Source organism: Dermochelys coriacea, chromosome 8 (assembly GCF_009764565.3).
Source record: "Dermochelys coriacea isolate rDerCor1 chromosome 8, rDerCor1.pri.v4, whole genome shotgun sequence".
Taxonomy (NCBI): domain Eukaryota; kingdom Metazoa; phylum Chordata; order Testudines; family Dermochelyidae; genus Dermochelys; species Dermochelys coriacea.
In genome coordinates this window covers 76,937,195-76,954,278 of record NC_050075.1, presented here as the reverse complement: position 1 = coordinate 76,954,278, position 17,084 = coordinate 76,937,195, and the positions used below count along the sequence as shown (strand labels likewise).

The window sequence follows — 17,084 nt, the reverse complement described above, 5'->3', positions numbered from 1 at the left end:
GTAAAATGTGAGATAGCAACTCATAGGAGAAAGAGATACCCAAAGAGTACTTGATAGCATAATAGGCCGTAATACCTTTTCATTGCAGAGAAACTGATGTATGCAAGAAACCAAAAACAGTAAAACTATTGCAAAACTGACTCATTAAGTAAAATAACAGATTTTATAATGTTTCCATCTAACACTTTGCTTTTCAGATGATGGTTCTCAACATGCAGTCTGAAACCTGAAATCACTGAATGTATCCTTGAATTGGTAGAGTCCACACCCTATTCCCATTACAACCTGGCTGTGTGTCTGTATGCATGCACGCATGCGCACACACACACTAGGTTGGTGTGCAAAACTCACACAGAGACCCCCTTTCAGTGGGTTCCTGTTGTAATCTAAAATTTTAGTAGTGTGGATGGGGAGGAGATGCCAGACCCCAGAGATGTGCTGGAGGAAGAAGTGACAAGATTTGGACATCAACTGGATGTGTGTTGTAGATGGCTCAGGAGGGAAAGGGGAAAGAGGAGATTGGTGTCAAGGTGAGTTGTTGGGTTTTTTTAAGGTGGAGAGAGACTACAATTTGATATACTGTGAAGGGAAGAAACCTGATGAGAGTGAGAGGTTAAGAAGATGGTGATGGAAGGAGTGGGGCTGGGAGAAAGGGAGCTCATGAGGCAGGAAGAGTTGGAGTTACTGTGCCAGTTGGAAAGGTATGAGGAGACAAGCAGGCGAGAAATCTTCTCAGCAAAGGAGGAGTGGGGAAGAGCGCAGGGGAAGGCAACCTTATGTCTAGTCTTAGTTTCCATGAAGAATCTGGCAATATTTTGCATCGAGATGGAGTAAGAGGGAGTGTAAGGTGTGGGGGAGGAGAATGAGGAGAGAAATGGGAAGGGGATGACTGGTAGTGAGGATGGAGAGGGAAGGGACACAGATGGTGATAAGGAAGGATGCAGCTGGTGGAAAGGTTGGGGATGGAGAGAAGATGATGGGAGAAATTGTTCCAGTGGCTAATTACTTTCATCGTTTAAAAATTACACTTATTTCCAGTCTAAATTTGTGTAGCTTTAGCTTCCAGCCATCAGATCATGTTCTATCTTTCTCTGCTAGATTGAAGAGCCCATTATTAAATATTTATTCCCATGTAGATGCTTATAAACCGTAATCAAGTCACCCCTTAATCTTCTCTTTGTTAAGCTAAGTAGCTCTTGAGTCTATCACAATCAGGCATGTTTTCTAATCTTTTAATTACTCTCATGGCTCTTCTCTGAACCCCCTCCAATTATCAACATTCTTCTTGAACAGAACTGGACACAGTTTTTCAGCAGTGGTTGCACCAATGCCAAGTACAAAGGTAAAGTAACCTCCCTGCTCCTACTCAAGATTCCCTTGGTTATGCATCTCAGGATCGCATTAACTCTTTTGGCCACAGCATCACACTGGGAGCGCATGTTCATCTGATAATGGGGGAGAGAGAGAAAGAGGTAGAGTTGTTGGGAGCAGAAGTTGTGGGGAAAATAGAAGGGGTTGGAGATGGAAATCTTGCAAGGAAGGGAGGTAGAAAGAGAGGAAATGGAGTCTGGTGGGCATGGTGGAGAAGGAAGACTGAGTGTGTCGTGCACTACCGGAGAAATTAATTAGCAAGTGGTCATTCTGCATTAAATGACCAGTTAAAGCAATAATTAGATAATCAGCCAATAGGGAGTTAGTGAGCAAGTCATAGGTTGTTGGGATGGACTTGGCTTGGTCAGGCAGAGTCAGCAAGAGCCCGAAGGGAGCAGGTGGGCCTCAGAGCATCAAATGGCTGGAGCATCAGAGTTGCATGGAAGCAGGTGATCAGCAGATGCTGAGGCTGTGGTTACTATGGCAATGTAAGTAGAGCCAATCAACAAGTGTCTGAATGTGGCAATAGTATCCAAGGGGATATCTTTGCATGGTTTCATCACCATGATATCGGAGCACCCATGTGATTCCTGAACTACCCTGCTATGGTCTAATCCTCCTCATTAAAACTAATACAAGTTACTTGTGTGGATAAAGAAAATTTAGTGTAAAGAGTTTGATTTTAAAAAAATAATCTTCTGCAGTGTTTTATATAATAAAAGTCCCAGTACAATGAAATACAGTGGGGCGATCAACAGAAGTAAGGCCGTTGGGTGCTGCTCCATGTATAGACAGATTTGTGATTTATCGCATCTGAATGCAATGGCTTAGTGGTCTAATCTTCACGTTTGAAATACTTATGCTCCCTGGAATTGTAATTTAAATCTCAGCAGCATTGACTCAGCCCTTCATCCTTCAGAAACCGACACACTGAGTTTTGGCTAGTTTACACTGTGTGGGCATGTGACGTTATTGATATAAACTGTGACTGTATAGATCATTGTTGCAACTAAGGTCATATAGTGGCACCAAATCTTGAACAAAGGAGGTTAAGTAAGGTCTATGACAAGGTTATGATTTGCTGGTTATGATTATGTTATCAGTATGCATGTATCATTTTTGTATTTCAAGTTATAAGTATTGACTCTATACTGTCTGTATTTTAAACTTGTGCTATGTTTCTGGGTGACACCCCAGACAATTTGGATCAGCACTGCCTAGCCTGCTTGATGGCCCATTAAGGACCATCAGCTATACAATTGACCCATTGAGAGAAGGCAGATACACTTTGTAACTCAGCAAGGCATGCAGGGACATGCCTATGGACAAAACTTGAAGGTTTTTCCATGCCATGTGCTGGGTAGCTTGTTTTTGGAACAAAGAAAGCACAGGACATATGACAAGAGACTATAAAAGGCAGCTGCATCTCCTCCATCTGGTCTTCAATCCTGCTTCTTACCTCTGGAGGAACTTTGCTACAAACTGAAGCTCTGAACAAAGGATTGAATGACCCATCCAAGCTGTGGATGTACTCCAGAGACTTGATTTGAACCTGCAGTTTATTCCATCACTGCTACAAGCCTGAACCAAGAACTTTGCCATTACTGTATGTAATTGATTCCATTTAACCAATTTTAGCTCTCATCTATATTTATTTTTCTTTATGAATAAACCTTTAGCTTTTAGATTCTAAAGGATTGGCAACAGTGTGATTTGTGGGTAAGATCTGACTGGTATATTGACCTGGGTCTGGGGCTTGGTCCTTTGGGATCAGGAGAACCTTTTTTCTTTTACTGGGATATTTGTTTTCATAACCATTTATCCCCATAAGAAATGGCTGCTGGTGGTGATACTGGGAAACTGGAGTGTCTGAGGGAATTGCATGTATGACTTCTGGTTACCCAGTGGGGGGAGACCGAAGTCCCCTCCGTCTGTCTGGTTTGGTGTGCCTTAGAAGTGGAGGAACCACAGCCTTGGGCTGTGACTGCCCTGCTCTATGCAATTTGTCCTGAATTGATACTCTCAGTTGTGTCCCACCAGAGGCTGCATTGTTACAGGGTGTCTTGAAATGAGGCTACATGAATATTGGTCCTGTTTGTTCATCATGGACAGAGAATCCATGACCCTTTTCATGGGATTGGGACTTGCCACCCTCCATACCCACCCCAGTGTGCTGGTCCAAAATTACCTTCCCTTTCTCTTAATGATTTCTGAGCAAATTAATCAGCGCTTTGAATATTTAAGTACTATGTAGCATTGTTTTAACATCCTACTATTAAAAGCAGAAGACAGAGATGTTTTTGCCAAAGAAATGGGAATAAAGCTGCATTGCACTAAGTGCTGCTGTTTCCAGGGTAATTCTTAACCAATTCAAAGAGTAGGGAGTCTTAAGGCCTCTTTTGCAAGGTGCTGAGCACTCCTTGCGAGGTGCCAAGTGCCCGCTGCTCTTGTTGACTTCAAACACCTCACAGGCGTTTAAACAGCTAATGTATCTGTAGTGCTTGACGTCGACATCACTACTGGAACTGTGAGAATGAATATGCTCGTGACCATATTTTTCACCATATAAACAGTGTTATTTCCATGCATGATGTAGCAGCCTTCAAATGAAATGGTTTTGCTATTTGAAGGTTAGCAGCATCCAACAGCAGAGGGAGCTCTCTGAGAGGAAGAAGGAAAGAAAAGCTGACAGTCTGGGAAAGGTTTAGTGCTGGGGGCGGGGGACCAGGCCTGGCAGATGAAGAGAGAGACCAGGGAAACGGGTTAGTGAGGGTGAGTATGAAAAGCAACAAAGATGCACCTAAAGGAGTTTTGGAAACCTTGAATAGACAAGGAGAAAGAGGTTTGGGAGGGGACTGGGAAATGAAAGAGAAGCAGCCAACATATAACCCAGATGCCAAAGAGGCACTTCATAAAGACAAGACAAAGACAAGAAAGAGGCTGGGGAGAAAAGTGCTGGGACATTATTAGTCTAATGTGGTAGAGGAGATGTCTGATAGTAACTAGTTCAAAGAGAGAGAGAGAGAGAGAGATTTTTCTGGTTCAGAGAAGCTGTTCCATCGCTTTTTGTCCATTTTATTGAGAAAAAATACTGCTATATAGTTACACACTCACTTCTTTTCAGTGTCACTAAGAAGGTGGCTTGTTAGAGTGTTTTGAATGGAGAGGCTGTGGTGGCTTGGCAAACTAGGCAAGGGAATCAGGAATTACCAGGGGTCTTTACAGTATGTAGTATTAGGGAAGTCTGAATTGTATACACAATTTATAAAGGTTATAAAATGTTTTAAAAATGCATTCTGCAATGAACTCCTAAAGTACTTACCGCCCATTCATGTATGCAGGATTTTCACTGTAAATCTGACATTTTACAATGATCAAATGCCGTAAACACATATTCAAGACAAATCGGAGATTACAATTACAATTGATTATAATTTAGGTACTGTACTTAAAACAGGAATTGGGGGGGCAGGCAGTAAAGGTTCACAGATAGCACAAGGCTAGTTAAGTGCTTTGGAAAGCTACAGCTGACTGGCCATTTTAAAAAAAACTACCATCTCCCCCTTAACCATGCAATATACACACGCGTACACACAATTATGGGGTAATAAATATTGTAATGTAATGGCTAGTTCTGCCCCAAATTGGATAAAATCAACATAGCTCACTGTGTCATAGTCTCTATCTACTGCCAGCACCAGATGAAGATTCTCCTTTAGCTCAAGTAATAGGGATCCATCCATTTAAAGCAGGAAGAACTAACTTCTACCCTTACCAACACCATAAAGTTCCAAGTGGCCATGGGTAAAGCACAGTGACAATCATGAAGTCTGAAATGGTGATGGATTTATTATGGTTCATTGAAATGATCTGTGTGGTCCTTTTCACTTATGATGTCAAAGATCATGGTTAGCCTGAACAACCAGAATGTTATTTTTGGTTGAGTTGTGATTAAACTTTCTTTTTCGTATTACATTTTTTCTATAATGATAAAATAAATCAGGAGACTTAGTGATGTGTTTATTTCCTTTTTTGCTGCTTAGCACTGAGCAGGCTGTCAATGCTAAGGAATGCACAAAAATAAGGATAGTACTTTCCCTAAATAGCTTACATTCTAAACGACAAGTATGCAGTGTTGTAGCCATGTCGGTCCCAGGATGTTAGAAAGACAAGGCGGGTGTGGTTATATCTTTTATTGGACCAACTTCTTGTTTCTCTCACCAACAGAAGTTGATCCAATAAAAGAGATTTATCTCACCCATCTTGTCATTCTAAAGGATGGACACACAGAAAACAAGAGACACTGAGAAACCCAGAGATGGAAATAGTTTAATTCCCAGTTCCCATAAATATCATTATATATACATCATATTACTCACTTCTCACTTCTTGTCAGCATCACTAAGAAGGTGGCTTGTTAGAGTATTTTGAATGGAGAGACTGTGGTGGCTTGATAACTAGATAAGGGAATCGGGAATTACCTGGGGTCTTTACAGTATGTAGCATTAGAGAAGACTGAGTTGTGTATACTAATTTACCAGTGAGTATCTAATCAGAGTGGCTTGAAGAATTTGAGTACTTTGATTTGTTGAAATATTTTTGAACAGGTACCAGGAAGATGATTTCACTATAGTAATTATTTCATCTTGTTGCTTCATTTTGCCTTGAGTAGAGACTCTAGAGTCAAGTTGGTGATTTTGTTTGATATATATTCTGTGTACACATAAATAGCAGAATGAAACGAAAGTGAAATATTAGTCTAGCAGTTCCAGATGAAATTGGCTCATCTCTGCATCACAGATTTTAGTTCAGAAATGGCAGGATTCAGAATCTGCAGACTCAGAAGTATAGAGTCAATGGCAGATGTGCTGGTGCTGGGGGGTGTAGCAGCACCCCCAGGCTTGAAGTGGTTTCCATCATATACAGGGTTTACAGTTTTGTTCAATGGCTTTCAACACCCCTGTTATAAAAATTGTTCCAATGCCACTGATCAATGGGCCCAGTATCAATTATCAAGGTAAGGAGGATGCTGTAATTGTAGTTCCCCAAACTCCCTAGCTAACCCTCTGTGTTTTAATGAGATTTCTTTCCTCTCTGTTCATAGAATAACTTGTGGTCCTTTTGGTCTCGCCTACACAGTTTATGCAAGGCCAAACAGCAAGAAAGTCAGGAGCTGCTGCATATAAAAAATAAATGAAGCCCTTTTTCTGATGCTCTGCCTACCCCCAGACCTTGCAGGACCTTGCCTTGCAAGCCTAACATGACAAGGTATTATGTGTCCTCATTCACTTCAGTGGGAGATGCACTCATCATCTTGCAGGTTCAGGGCTGTGGTATTTTGCTCCCGCATTCACCCTTTCCTGCTCGCCCTCCTCCCCCACCTCTTCTCCTCCTGCTCTGGAAGTGCTGCCCAGCTGTGCCTCTTGTTACATACCTGTGACTTGGCTATTTTTAAACTTTCTTCCTCTTTAAAAATATTAACTCAAGAGACTTTAATGATTATAATTTAGGTACTGTACTTAAAACAAGAGTTGGGGGGGGGCAGGCAGTAAAGGTTTACAGCTAGTACAACGCTAGTTAAGTGCTTTGGAAAGCTACAGCTGACTGGCCATTTTTAAAAAAACTACCATCTCCCCCTTAACCATGCAATGCAATTTATTTTTGTGTTATGCACATTCTGCACGGTGTCACAGAACCTTTGCAGAGAAACTCCGTTACAAACTGAAGGGGAATGAGAGGGTATCAGGCAAGAATTGAAGTAGGGAACAATGACCCAAATGTCCCAGAGGGAGGCAGGAAGACAGCTCCAGCGAGCTAGGCAGCCTGTGTTCTGACAGCCAAAAGCCTCTTGCAGTCCCCACTTATTGTGGTCAGACAATCTTTAACTTTCATTTTCTATTCAGCCATTTTAAATCAAGTGTAGCAGGTGAGGGAGGAGGAAGGATATGGGCCTTTCTAAGTTCAATGCAATGCAAAATGTAAGATGGGACAGCTATGAGTGAGTGAAAGCCATGACTGAAACATGGCCTAATTCAGGCCTGTTCCTGTGAGGTGCTGAGTGCCCTCATCTCCCTTTGACTTCAGGGAGTTGAGGGTGCTCAGTGCCAAACTGATGGTACTCAGCACACCACTAAACCAGGCACATGGGAAGTAGAGTGAATATGCTTTGGGGACATGGACATATACTAGATCCTACACAAACAGAGGAGCAGCTGCCATTTTGGATGTCAAAAACCAACCCAAAACCTTAGCCCTCCTTCTGAGTAGGAGTCATGCCCCTGCTGAGTTCACAGTGCTGCAAATAACAGGCCCAGCAGTGGGGAATGGGATATATAAACAGGAAACTATATTTTCACAAGCATAGCTCTTGCTCCTCTGCCACACCAACCTTATTGTGGATTTTGTGGGGTTTAAAACCTTTTAATCAATGAGTATTAGCTATAGATGGTAAGCAAGTTGGGGCAGGGGTCAGCCTGTTTGCTAGGTGTACGTACAGCACCTTGCACAGTGGGCTGCTGATCCCTTCCTGAGGCCTTTAGTACAAATAATAAATAATCACCATCATCACCTTCAATGTACAGCGAGATGGCTCTGCCAGGAACTCATGGTAAACTGAAAGTCATGTGTGGGGTAGATTACTGGTATAAAATTCATTACATGCGGGAGGAATGTTTTATAACCCTACCTATTGCCTGCCTGCGCTCATCCCACACTCAGACTCTCAGGAGTAACTGGTGATTTGTTACATCTTGGAAGCAAGGTAGAACTTTTACTGTCAGCAGGATTTTCTTTTTTTTTACAGCAGTAATCCCTCACTACTTTTCAAAGTTCAGGATGAGGGCCTACGTATCCCTTTGACCCTCTGTCAGTATAAATTGTGTTCTGGATTTGATTTTTTTTTTTAACATCATGTTTATTTTCTTTTACTTTCACTTTGCATTTTCTCTGCACCCAATAGTACAGTACAGTAAGATGGCTGTACAAAAGCTCCTGGTGTCTTATTAAGTAGCCAGTTAATCACTAATCCATTGTAATTTATTCTTTAGTGTTCTGCAGCTTAAATGTGCTTTGTAAGGTATAAATTTGGAACTTTGGAGCTGTTATTTCATAGCTTGTAGTTGCTTGCTAACATTACCTAGCTTTCAAATGTACTCAGTTCACACTTTTTAAAGGAGACTGACCAATTGGTTTTTATCTTCCATAGAAATTCATTTAAAAAAAGAAATGAAAATACCAGAAAAACTAAGTATTCAATGTAACCAAGAACAGCAGACACAAACTACTTCTGGCATCTTTACTTTCACTTGAAAAAATTCACTGAACTGCTATTTGCTAATCCACACAAGTTATTGACAGATAAAATATTAGTTTCTTATTTCAACAAAGATTTAAAAGCTGAATGTTCATAGCAGTGACGTCTCATTGCAAAAACTCCATTACTTTTACAAAATACTGCATAGCAGGTTGAGTAGTGAGAGAATTGGTGGGTGCAACAGGGAGGTAAGGGAGAAATTAAGGAGGGTAAAGATATTAGAGATTGTCATTGATTTCTTTGACAGTCTTCACAGGCTTCTTTGTACTCTTTTCAAGTACAAAGAAGATATACTGTCAGGTTGATGTTTTTCCCCCCCAAAGAGGAGGCACTGGAATGAATAAATCAAGAGCCACAAGTCACCAGAATTGTGCAGTATTACATGCAAGTGTTCTGAAGGAACTTTGGTGTGCCTGAGCTTCTAACAAATTTATGCAATCTGTCATTGAAATTGTCTGCTATACCGGGGTTGGAGGGTAGCCCAGTGTGGTACCTATGTTTACAAAAGGTGCTAGTGTGAGCCTGGAAATTTCAGAATGGTGAGTCCTACTTCAGTGTGAATGAAGTTGTTTGAAACAAAGATTAAAAAGAGTATTATAAAACACCAAGATGAACATGATAGGAACAAATCAGCAATAGTTCCGCAGAGCAAAATTGTGCTTCTCTAATATGCTAGAATTCTTTGAGCATGGTTGAGAGCTGGTTGACATAATTTAGTTGGACTTTCAAAAAGCTTTGCCAGTGTTCTGGTTACAGGGCTAGCTGTACTTTAGACTCCCTTCAGTCCCTCTTGAGTGCACCTTGACCTCAGGTAACAGATTGACTTTCTGCCCTTCTCTCAAAGGGTGGAATCCTTCAGTCTAAGCACTCTTTTTCCAGGCTGCAACCTCCCTTTTTCCCAACCCTGTTAGGACAACAGGTCCAACTGTGTCTGGCATGGGTGGCGGGTATCAAAAGCTGGGGGAGGCTGAGCCTCCACAAACAGCCCTGCGTGGCCCTACCCATGCTCCACTTCCAGAACCCCTCTTACTTCCTGGGTGTTTTATGGCTCTTTCTGTGTGGCCCGGGCCGCGGGCTGGGACTAGTGGCCAAGGACTTGTGGCTAAGGACTCCAGGTGGCTGGAGCAGGTGCTCACGCTGCCCACCCTCTCGGCGCTCGGAGGCTGGGACAGGTAGTGGTGGTGGGACTCGGGTGGGGAAAAGGGGTCAAGAGGGGCCGGGAGCTACCCTCCCCAAGCTTGCGGTTCACCCACCGGGCACTGCCCTGGTGTCTGGCACCTATATGTCCTTTTCCTCCAGGGACTTTTGACCAACAAACTGATTAAACTAAAAAGGGCTTCTTCAAAACAAAGCATTGTTTAGTCCCTCAAAGTTCACAGCACACAAAGCAAAGGGCCTATATGCATCTTTCCCCTTACCTAAACTTTCATCTTTCCCTGCAAGCATTGGTAAATTCCATTCAGCCCAGTTATTTCCATCTCTAGACTGATAAAAGCAGACTGCACTGTTGCATTCTCTCCCTCCTTTGGTGTGTCTCTGCCAGTGTTTCCCTCCTGGGCAGCTGCTGACAGCCTATTCACCACCCCTTTCTTCTCTAGGCCAGTATCTTCAAGGTTTTAACATCCCCTTTGATCCTAGGTTCTGCCAAGAATAAATTTAGCAAGCCAGGGGTATTCGCCAATCATTAGCTTTCCCATTCTTTCCTTAAAGACCATTGGTATTCTCTGGGACTGTACCTTATCTTTACCATTCTGTTTCATGTTGGTTTTCCCCTTGCAGCCTCCATTGATTTAACTCTATGCAGCCAGGCAGGACAATATCACACAGGTAAACTGAGATGCACTTGATATTTATAAAAAATAAAATGTCTATATCCCTCATTCTCCACAGTGTTTCTCACAAGAGGAAATATATTGTCTTTGGGAGAGAGGTAGAATGCTCTCCTCTATTAGAAATTATCTAGGAAATAACGGTCAATTTCTCAACCTGGCAAAATGCAGAACAGGTACCCCAAAGTTCCCTGGTATGGCTGATATTCTCTAATGTATTTATTAATGATTTGAGAAAGCAGGGATTGGTGAGGGGGCAAAATTTGCAGATGGCACAAAATGATTTTGGTTTAATTAAGACTAGAAAATTAGCCTAATTAAAACTAAACTGCAGTTGTAAAATTAAGTGAATATATTACATTCTGTGATGACTTTCATTGTATTTTTGCTTGCTAATGTAGTCACTAATTCCCAGAATTCAGAAATCTCTAATGCCTCCCGCAGCCATTAGTGCAAATTAGCAAGGCTCACTCAAGTGTTTTCTTAATCATAAAGGGTCAGATTCATCCCTGCCCAGGTACTGAGCTGATGCAGTTTGTGCCTCCCCTGTTCATAGGCTTTTCAGATTCAAGGAACTCCCTTTTGTTTCTCCTATATCTTTTTTTAGATAGCATAACTTGAGGGCCACTCTAACTCATACTCCTGTAGGAATGGTCAGCTGTGGACCACTGCAGGAAAGCAGAGAAGCTGGGGGTCAGGTTTGCCCTGGCCAGGCCCGATTGCCTTGAGCCATAACCATCACCTCCTTCCTCCATCACATCTTGGAATGCCTCACATCCTGTGTAGAGGACACACAGCCATCCATGTGCCAGGCACAGGGGCTCCTATCTGGGAAAAGGGGCCATAGGGCACTAAGGAATTGGGCCTAAAGGAGACTGTTCTGAAGAAGGCAAACATCACACTCAAAACTGGGGAAAGGTTAAGTGTTTGTGTGACAGGAAAGTTTTAAAATAGGGAGGCATAGAGCTTAAAGAGTTATAGTTACCTTTGAGACATGTAACTAAAAGAGATAAAAACCATATGTTCTGTAGATGAGCCTTTTACACTCCATTATGTCAGAACTGGGCTCTAATTGTATCTAGATCTCTCTGATTCTAACTGTTTTCTTACTTACTGCTCCTGGATTCATTTTTTTTCTTGCTAGTATGTCTGGATTTAGCAAGACTCCTTTGAGTTGACACTAAACTTATGTGGATCCAGCTAGTTTTGGCAAGTTCTGAGTTGGTAAAAATCTTTTTATGCTTGATTGTAGACAGCTGGCATAAAAATTCAGAATTTTCCAATCACTGACTCTTTTTATTATTTGTCTTCACCTCTCTTGATGTTTACCAGCCTGGCCTGCTTTTATCTCTGTTAATCCTTCAGTGCATGGAGCCCCAGAAGCAGAGACCGTACATAAGCATGGCCTCTATGTCAGTTAAAACAAAACAAATTACCCTACCAAGGTTACGCTTGTGAGACTTTTCAAAGCTGGCCAAAAATAATATAAGTGATGATCTAAGAGAGAAAAATAACCAAAAGCCAGACTGAACTTCCTAAAAAAAACAGTTTAAAATAAATTACAACTAATTATTCGAAACAGGAGCTGAGCTAAAAACAGAACTGAAATAAATTAAAATAAATTGATGAAAACAGTGCTCAAAGATGAAAGCTGAATAGAGTTAACCTAATTTTCCTTTGGTCTCTGAAGCTGATGCTGCTGAAGAGGTCCTTCCTCTATAACTTTAAAGAGCTTTAAATGGAGAAGAGCAGGTTAAAAATAATCCAATTTTAAAAAAGCAAAGGGCTAAGTCCTCAGGCCCAACTGGGTTAAAGCAGCCTTAAACCAGGCAGCTGAAGATCCCGAACTGGATAACACCCATTTCAACTTCTCCCGTGAAGGGGTATTGCTGGAGAGCAGTGTACATGTCTGGGAACCCCCGTGAGTATACCTTCTTCTAAAGGGCTGTCACAAATGAATGTAGATTACTGCAAACCCTGGAGTCCATGGATGGAGAGAGGGCAAAGGTCGTATTAACCTACCTTTTGATCCCTCCCCCGCCTCTCCAGGGCCTGTAATAAGCGCCACATGGATGAACCAAAGGAGAGTTGCCAAAAGATCCTGTTTGCAAATAATCCTTTAGAGAATTAAAACTGAAAGGATTTTAAAATTCAAGTGTACTTTCTGCTATTTGTGGTGGGGTTTTTTTTGTGTTTCCATTTTCCCATATTTTAATAAAAATACATCTGGAAAAAAAAATCCACAAAGCCGAATAGAAATGAGTCCCGGGGGAGAGGAAGAGTGGGCAGCAAGACAACCCCACACCCAGGCCCAATGCAAGCAGACGAAGGGATCCAGCCTGGGGGCCCAATGACAAGGAGCTCCAAGGAGACGCTACTTCTTCTGTTTGGGAGCAGGTCTGTAATTCCCCACCACCACAGCCTGGTCTCGCTTGTAGGGCTCCAGCTTCAGCTGCTCCTGGGGTTTCATGTTCTCCTGCTGCATCTTCTTCGCCTCTGAGGTGAAGACGGCCTCAGGCACCGCTGTGGAGTCGATGCAGTTGGCCTTGATGGATATGATGAAGTGCCCTCCGTTCTTCAGGAAGTTCTGAGCATTTAGGGCTACAATGCACGACTGGTCAGACTGGGCCACGTCAGCAAAGATTTAGTTTCCTATTGCATTTCACTTATCTTGGACAATGAAGCAAACTGTTTGGCTTTATTTTGTTTATATGTGTTTTGCTGCTGTTTCTGGTACTCAAGCACTAGCACAATACTATAATGTTTGGGTTGCAAACACTGCAGGAAACATTAAACTCCAAACCAAAATTATGTTTTCACTGAAATTAGTTGTTTTTAAAGCAGGGGTGGGCAAACTATGGCCCGGGGGCCACATCCGGCCCTTCAGACATTTTAATCCGGCCCTCGAGTTCCCACTGCAGAGCGGAGTCCAGGGCTTGCCCCGCTCCGCATGTGCAGTGGCTCCGCACGGCTCCTCGAAGCAGCGGTATGTCCCCACTCCAGCTCTTACGCATAGAGGGGGCCAGGAGGCTCCACACACTGCCTCCGCCCCAAGCACCGCCCCCGCAGCTCCCATTGGCCGGGAACCATGGCCAATGGGAACTACAGGGGTGACGCCTGTGTACGGAGCAGTGCACAGAACCACCTGGCTGTGCCTCCACGTAGGATCCGGAGGAGGGACATGCTGCTTCCGGGAGCTGCTTGAGGTAAGCACCGCCTGGAGCTGCACCCCAACCCCCTGCCTTAGCCCTGATCCCCCCGGTCCAAGCCCAGAGCACCCTCCTGCACCCCCAACCCCTTATCACCAGCCCCACCCCAGAACCTGCAACACCGCTGGAGCCCTCACCGTCCCCCTGCCCCAGTCCAGAGCCCCCTCCCACACCTTGAACTCATTTCTGGCCCCACCCCAGAGCCCTCACCCCTCCGACACCCCAACCCACAATTTCATGAGCATTCATGACCCGCCATACAATTTCCTTACCCAGATGTAGCCCTCGGGTTTTTCAGATGTGCCCACCCCTGTTTTAAAGGTTATCTTATTTTAAAGAAAAGGAGTACTTGTGGCACCTTAGAGACTAACAAATTTATTAGAGCATAAGCTTTCGTGAGCTACAGCTCACTTCATCAAGTGAGCTGTAGCTCACGAAAGCTTATGCTCTAATAAATTTGTTAGTCTCTAAGGTGCCACAAGTACTCCTTTTCTTTTTGTGAATACAGACTAACACGGCTGCTACTCTGAAACCTGTCCTTATTTTAAAGCTTTTCTTTCCAAAACCTAAACATGCAATGATGTATAGCTGTGTCCGTCCAAGGATATTAGAGAGACAATGTGGGTGAGGTAATATCTTCTACTGGACTAACTTCTGTGTTTTTGTCTTTTATCATTTTCCTGTGTGAGCTCATTCCAGACCAGAGTGCGTGTCTCGTTTCATCTACATAGGTGTTGGGGGCATTTAGTGCACTGGGTAATGTACACAACATCCCTTATGGGTGAACACTTTTCACAAGCTATCACTCTATCTCTGACCTGCAAGTCCTCATCCTTTCAGAAAACCCACACCACACCTTCAAAAGATGAGCCTCAGATCTTAATTCATAACCTTGCTAGATACTAAAAATCATGGTCCTAATAAAGACAGTAGATTTATGGCTAATTACAACCATCTGTAACTCATTAACCCCTCTTTATATCCTATGACTACAGGGGAGTTAATGGGCCACTTCACCTTGAATAGTCCCCTAGATATTTGCTAACTGCTTATGCTAAACTCTGTTTGACCTTGTATTTAGCTGTGACCCTCTGAGGATCTTTCCAAGGCCTGAGGAAGAGCTCCATGAAGTTCAAACACTTGTCTCACAATGGAAATTGATCCACTAAAAGATACTACCTCACCCACCTTGTCTCTCCACCATCTGAATAGTGAGCTTAAATTGCCTTCAGCTGTCTCTTTATAACAAACAGTCCTTAAAGTTCTAAATGTTTTAAAGATAAAGATATGATTGACTTATAGAAAGAACATTAAAAGATCTTAATAAGAATTATAGGCCTCCATCTGGCAAACATTTATTTGTAGGCATGTGAGTCAATGATATTGTTTTCAATGGGACCATTGATATGCCTAGTTAGTAACCTGCAGGACTCCAGAGTTCTTAGAACATTGAGATTCTTATAATAAAATGATAATGAATGGGGGGAGGGGAGAGGAGGAAGGGAGGGTCGGCCTATACCAATGCCTTTGCAGAATCTAAAGTGCTTGGCTGCATGTCCTATGCCTCATACTGCTAAAAACCATTCTCCTGTAGTAAGAAAAGGAGGACTTGTGGCACCTTGGAGACTAACATTTATTTGAGCATGAGCTTTCGTGAGCGACAGCTCACTTCACATCATGAAAGCTTATGCTCTAAGGTGCCACACGTACCCCTTTTCTTTTTGCGGATACAGACTAACACGGCTGCTACTCTGAAATCTGTCATTCTCCTGTAGCGAAAGCCGTGCCTCTGGTTTTGGAACAGAGGATCTGAATCCATCCTCAGCATTGCCAAACTGCCCCACAGGACCAAGGTGTTTAGCACAGGGACATTTACTAAGTCCTAAGTGGCCATGGATTTGTTGACCACTAAGACTTTGCCCTTCCCTTTGGGGTGCTCAACGGGTACCCCTCACAGTCCCTCTGTCGCTCTTCTCCCCACGTCAGAGACAGCCAACTAGACACAGCGCCATTAAGTAACTTGCCCATGGTCCCAGTGCCCCGCACCGGGGGGAAGCTGGGCTCGGAAGGGGGCTCCGGAACTTGGGCCGGGCTCTCGGGGCGCGCTGAGGCTGGAGCGGCAGCAGCTGTGGCGAGCCTGCCAGCAGCAGACCTAGAAGCAGGCGGAAAACACCCGGGGGGGCCCCCGCCTACTGCTCCCTCCTCCCACACACCCGCAGCGAGCGGCCGCGGAGCACCCTGGTCCCTGGCAGCGCAGGGGTGCGGTGCGGTGCCGCGCCGCGCCGCGCCGCTGGGCGGGGCCTGACGATCACATGGGCGCTGCCGCGGGGGCCATTGGCTGCGCCCTGCGCCGTGGTTGGCGCGCCCCAGCTGCCGGGCCGGACTCAGCCAGTCTCCCAGCGGAGCCGCGTGGCGTGTGGCTGCGCAGCGCGGGCTGCAGGGCGCTGCTAGCCCCCGCCCCCCTCCCCCTGGAGCGATTCGCCCTGCGGCTGCCCCCAGCTGCCTGCCGCGCCCTCCGCCAAGGTTTGTTGCTGCAGCCCCGGGGGGCAGGGAGCTGCAGCCGGGGTGGTGCGGGCCCCCGGGCAGGGAGGCGGCTGCTGGTGCAGCAGCCGCGGGGGAGCGGTGTCAGCAGGGATCCCCCCTGCTCTGAGAATCCGGCTGCTTGGGGGAGCGTCAAGGTTCCCGGACAGCGGCGCTGCCCCTCGCCTCCCTCCTTCCCTCTGCTTCGCCCCTCCCGCTCTGTCTGCACGTGCGTGGGGCTAACCCGGCGGCTGTAGCTCCAGTGGCTCTGTTTTATGCAACAAACAGCCAGTTACAGGAAATGCTAAGAATAAAAATGATGTCGCTGGCTCCCAGTGACGGATCATGTCTGCGCTGACTGACCGGGCAGCCCCAGAGCCTGGCCCAGGACTTTTAAGGACAGAGCCCGTGTCCGATCGCCAGATCAATACCACTGCAGGAAAACTGAACGTCTTTTGCCACCCCTGGTGTTTTCAGATAATTGCACAAAGTCCATATTTGTGTTGGCCGGGAGACCCTGTTAGAAGAGGGCTTAGAATTCACCCAGTACTAGCAAAGTGAACTGAAGCAGGCAGGAGCAGGACTAGTGTCCCCAGATTAATAGTTACACATACCCACCTAGCTCTGCCTTCCCCTGGCAACAGGGTCATCCATCAACACTTGGAATACCAGCTAGTGGAAACCGAGAGGGTAACTAGGAAGAATACTGTAGTTCATCTAGAAATATTTCCCTTTTTAAAATCTGTTTTAATATTTTTACTACGTGTGTGTGTGTGTGTGTGTGTGTGGAGCATTGCATGCCAGAGTATGATACTGGAGCAAGCCTTGGGTATGGAAGTGTAC

General features: G+C 44.5%; 1 protein-coding gene and 1 long non-coding RNA gene across 5 annotated transcripts in view; both read left to right on the top strand.

Annotated features, from left to right (window-relative positions):
• The window catches only part of LOC122461286, a 48,067-nt gene extending 34,716 nt beyond the window's left edge, over positions 1-13,351 (top strand). The window contains exons 3-6 of the long non-coding RNA XR_006283178.1: positions 4,002-4,143; positions 6,476-6,639; positions 10,463-10,510; positions 11,120-13,351. This is a non-coding gene — a long non-coding RNA (uncharacterized LOC122461286). The remainder of the gene's footprint in view (positions 1-4,001; positions 4,144-6,475; positions 6,640-10,462; positions 10,511-11,119) is intronic.
• Positions 13,352-13,646: 295 nt separating this feature from the next.
• The window catches only part of LRRC8D (leucine rich repeat containing 8 VRAC subunit D), a 96,316-nt gene continuing 92,878 nt past the window's right edge, over positions 13,647-17,084 (top strand). The window contains exon 1 of one of the 4 annotated variants that reach the window (XM_043520450.1): positions 13,647-13,718. The gene's annotated coding sequence lies outside the window, so the exon portion shown is untranslated. Of the gene's footprint in view, positions 13,719-16,058; positions 16,245-17,084 lie in introns of those variants that run through there. The other 3 variants (XM_038413334.2, XR_006283177.1, XM_043520449.1) reach the window with 3 other exon arrangements.